This window comes from Chrysoperla carnea, chromosome 5 (assembly GCF_905475395.1).
Source record: "Chrysoperla carnea chromosome 5, inChrCarn1.1, whole genome shotgun sequence".
Classification (NCBI taxonomy): domain Eukaryota; kingdom Metazoa; phylum Arthropoda; class Insecta; order Neuroptera; family Chrysopidae; genus Chrysoperla; species Chrysoperla carnea.
The window spans coordinates 28,708,985-28,714,138 of record NC_058341.1 but is presented as its reverse complement, the minus strand read 5'-3'; the positions used below and the strand labels follow the sequence as shown (position 1 = coordinate 28,714,138).

At 29.2% G+C, this 5,154-nt stretch overlaps 1 non-coding gene across 1 annotated transcript; it reads right to left on the bottom strand.

The window, feature by feature from the left end:
* Positions 1 to 209: 209 nt before the first annotated feature.
* Positions 210 to 282, bottom strand: Trnav-cac. The gene has a single exon. It is a non-coding gene; the product is annotated as a tRNA-Val (tRNA).
* Between the last annotated feature and the right edge of the window lie 4,872 nt (positions 283 to 5,154).

Genomic DNA, 5,154 nt, shown 5'->3' with positions numbered 1-5,154 from the left:
TTTTTGTTCGCTTGAAAATGTTAATAGACTGCAAGGTAACGCCTAGAAAACTTACTGTGTCACCCGAAATTAAGTAATGATTGAGGTCTAATAACGTAAAACATAAATACCATTAATTCTATCCAAGAAATTGTAGATAAGCTGATTAAAACAAATGTATGCTTTATGCAAGCATTATTTACGCAAATTTAAAAAAAAAAAATTAAAAATGTTTCCGCCCGGGATCGAACCGGGGACCTTGTGCGTGTGAAGCACACGTGATAACCACTACACTACGGAAACTCATACAAAAGTCTAGTTTGTTTGAGTATATATTATAACTTAACTGTTTGCAATAATGAATGTATTAAACCTTGTGATAATATGCCACTCAAAATTATCACGAACGTTTGTTTAAATGAAAATTTTTTTGATATGATAATATAAACATGATTGAAATATTTATTTATATGATAGACATATATTCATAATATTAACAATCACTAGTAGTACAAGTCATACAATATAGACATGTCGATTGTTTACCCTACCTATATGATATTATGAATTTTATACAAAACATTGCCCTTATTGTATGTTTACAACCCCTAAAGCCTAGTTACACAAGGGAATTGCAACTTTTAAATGCAAAAAGCACATATATACATAATAAATTTTATTATTAATTTGAAGGGTATAAGTAATATCAATATCCATATCATAATTCATAGCGTCATCTTTTTAATAAATCGCTAGCATTGACAGACGTGTTATCTAAGCCTTTAGATTCATATGCATATGACCTTTGTACGAGTTCATTTTTTATAGATCGTTCTCTATTCCGAAACATGAGTTTTGACTCTGGTCCAGGTGCAACTCTCAGAATTCTTTTAAGCGCATTGCCAAGCATATTTCGATAATTCTCACTCGTGCGTCGAAATAGTACAGTATAACCTTTTTTTGGGATTCGTAGATTGAAACTAGCTCCCGTTTATACCAGCGATAAACAAAACGAAACTGGTGAGGGCGAGAACACTTATTAAAGAACAGCATTTATTGATAAAAATTCTGACCTCTTTTAAAATCTGTTAATCCAATAAAAGGGAAAGCGACTACCCCATACGCCACTTGTCAAGAAGCACTAGATCTGTATTGATATAATAGGTGGTCAAATTTGAGAGACTCATTATGCGCTTCTTATTATTTATTATGTTGAAATGGCATTTTTCCATTTTCGATATAAAATTTGGGTGAAGGGGATATATAAAATTTGGGAGACGAGGTTTAACAAAATTAATATTTTTTTCCGATTTCAATGAAAATCATTTTTTCAAGTAGTTTTGACCCAAACATAATGAAAATTCGTGGCAACGCATGATCAATGACTTTCAAGATATGATTTTGAAAGAGCTGATACATCGAGATAGTGTAAATCGTGTCGCATTTAAACTAGCGGGATTATTTTTATGGGTCCAAGTTACTCTAAAATATTCCTTATAATAAATAAGTGCAAATATTTTGTTTCCATCTTAATCAAAATTGTTTTCAACGGTTATTTTCGATTCAATATTTAAAAAATCTCTTACACATCCAAGAATCATACACAACGACCTTCATGATTTGAGATTTGCAAGCACTACTGATTCCGAATTTGTGTTGTGTACAGTTGATATATTGAGTTGTCTCGAAAAGTTTAAACCCTTAAAGGACGGTTGTGGAATCGACACTATCACCAGACATTTTCTTTAAATTGATCCAATTTTTATACAAATTTGGTTACACTATGATGATTGAGAAGCCTCAAACAGCGCGAAAATCCATAATATTTCCACACAAAAAGTAGACGAAAAACTGTAAGACTAATACTTCCAAACGGTAAAGATAAGCGGTAAATTTTCATTAATTGAAAATTTTGTTTTTTTTTGGATTCAAGGAATTTTTAGATCCGTTAAAATCTCCTCGTTGAAATGATCCAGCGGAGTACCTACATACTATTTAGATACCTATATAGGTAAAAGTATGGAAAATATTTTATGACGTCAACAAAACGATTATTGATATTACAATAATAATGTCTATAAAGGTTTTACAAGAGTAATAATTAGAGGCAGAAAATAATATAGTAGCATGGATATACAATCATTAATTTGAACAAATTATTTACATTTCATGAAAGGGTTAACGATTTTAATGGCCTTAATAATAACTACATCTTTTGATTTATTATTTAATGTATGTATATGTGTGTATATGTCCGTTAAATAATCATATCTTAAACATAAAGAGTGTTCTTTTTGTATACTGGTGTAAACACTGAGTGAAAGAAGAAAAGCTTACCTTTATATTAAAGCATAGTATTATCCTTTTCTACTTTCCTTTTGTGAACTACACCGAAGCTAAAAGAACAAATTATTATTAACTACGTTTATTAATTTTTAATGATGAACGTCGATGTCCATTCTATTATTAGCTGTTATATTTAAAGTTTACTAAAAATTTCCTATTCAATTATTTATCGTTTTATCGTTATGTTTAATTTTGTACATTTTCAGTTTTGTTTGAAGTGTTTATTTAGTACAAAACTTTTCAACTTCTTGAATGATTTTATTTCTGTTTGTCTTCTTCTAGTTACTACAAATGTTTTTCGAACCCTTTGCGGCTGTTGAAGAACAGTAAAATATTTTAAATTCCAAAAACCAAATCGATATTCAAGCTTTTCAGGATTGTTCATCTTTGGTCATTTCATGCAAGAGTCATTATATTTTCCCAACTTTGTTAGGTTCAGTTAAGTCGCGCGCGCGAATTAAGTATCCCGAGCGAAACACCTTTTGATCGTAGGCCGCGTTACAAGTGTAATATGCATATAAAAAATACATTTTACAATCAACCAATTATCATACGGGGATGAATGGGACATGGTAGTTGTTAGAATAAACGCTCCAAATTTATGTAGGTATACAAAATTACAAAAGTACCTATTTTCAAAACGATAAATAGGCGTTTTTATTCAGATTATTCGTTTATAACAAAAAAGTAATTTTTTTTGTCACTTTCAAACATACTTTTTCGACAATAATTGTATAAATAATTGATACTTACCTAGTTGAATTAATAATAAGCACAAGATTGTATTTGAAAAATATTCAAGTGGTTGCATTGACTGATTAAATGTATAGACAGATAACTTTGTAATACAATTATTATGTAAAAAACACTTGACATCGTAACAAGAGAATATAATAAAGAATTCATGTGTTTGCATTAAAATCTAAATTTGAAGAAAGCAACAAATCAAAGGGGGAGAAAAAAAATTTTATTCGTACTAAAAACATCTCGAAAATCTATGATATTTATAGCTTATGTACGATAAAATAATTGCTGAAATTAAGTAATAAGTACAGGCAAGCACTCATTCAATAAATCATATGAATCCACCATCCGGAATATAACAGAAAACCAGAACTGTGTCGAATTGACTGAACGCTAAATGTTAGAATATAAACGAATAGACTTCAAAATTTAATTCTACTGATTCTGTTTGGTTTTCGGGAAAAGTTTTTGGCGATGAAACAGTGTAAAAAAATTGGTGATTCTTATCTCCGTATTATCGTATACGAAATAAAATTTTTATGGAAACTTGTAACTAAATTAAACTTTCGATGTCATTTAGAGTCGTTCTTTCAATGTTCCAACATTTCAACATTTTCTTTCATAGAAAAAACGTGAAATTCGAATGACTGCCTTTCGGTTTACGTCTCTTATAAAAGCTATAAGACTGGAATATTTTGAAACAAGCTTCGAGTTGGTAACTTATAGTGAACCTAATTTTATGCAAACCCCATCTAAAATGACTGTAATTGAAATGCGAATAATCTTCAAAACTAATCTGACTGCAACGAGAAAAAAATGTGATCTTCTTACCATTAAAGTACCTACCATCTAAATTTTTATTGGCTCATTTAAAACTACTAAGCCGATTTTTATGAAATAACTATGGCACCACTTGAATAGTAAACCTTTTCACACAATCTAAATCGATCTACAATTTTCAAAGGACATTTACAAAGGAGAAATCGATGAATTAACAAGAATCACATGAAAATTCATTGGGTGGAATTCCGTTAGGGGCGGAATTTTCTTTCAAATAATCGATAGCAACTTCGAAGTATGCCCTATATCTAATAAACTAGAATTATCGAAATCGGATTTGTAAAATGTTATACGTGATCATACATAAAAAAAATACACGGATAGAATTGAGAACCATCCTCCTTTTTCATCGGTTTATAAAATACTTTATTATGATTATGATTATGATAATTTTCAACAAGTTATGACTGGTTGTATTTCAAATATGATCGTAGTTTCTAGATGAATTCAAGAAATGCATCTCTAACAACAATAAGAAGAAAAGTGTATAATAATAATATGTACTAGACTGTACACTTCATTCAAACTTCATACCGATCTCCATCCACATTCATTTAAATTTATAAGATTATGTTAACATACCATTGAAAACTTCCTTCCTGTCTTCAATTGTTATGTAAATTAATCGAGGATTAAATTTGGATAGTCAAATCTCATATTCTTCGTATCAAACAAATTTATAATACACTAAGTTTATTTTGTAAGAGCGAGGGTATACAACCATCATCTCTCGATCTGATTTACTTAAAAATGTTTCCAAATTTATAATAAAAAAGTATTCAACAAATGTTTTTTTTATACAAAAGCGTACACTCCCTTAAAAAACGATCATATGAATTCTAATCATTTTATTTTATTTTTGGAGGAACTTTTGACAAAAAAATGACTTGTAGATTTTGTATTATTTATTTGGAAATTATCATTACTAGAGTTATCATTATAAAAAAGTCCAAAAAATTCAATTAATTATTTGATTAATAAACAATATTAATTATTTGATTAATAAACAATTCTCGAGATCGAAATCGTTGATAACCTAAAATACCATTCCGAACAATGAACTAAAAGAGCGACCTTAACAACGACCCTAATACTTCACTTCCCAAAATATGATTAAGAAATATGTTTTTAATGTATTTTTTCGCAGAAATTTTTGTACGTTAGATGGCTAAGCACGCGCTCTTTATACAGGTAGTACTAGAATCAATACGGGACTTGTAAATATTTTTTGTAATATTATAGAAA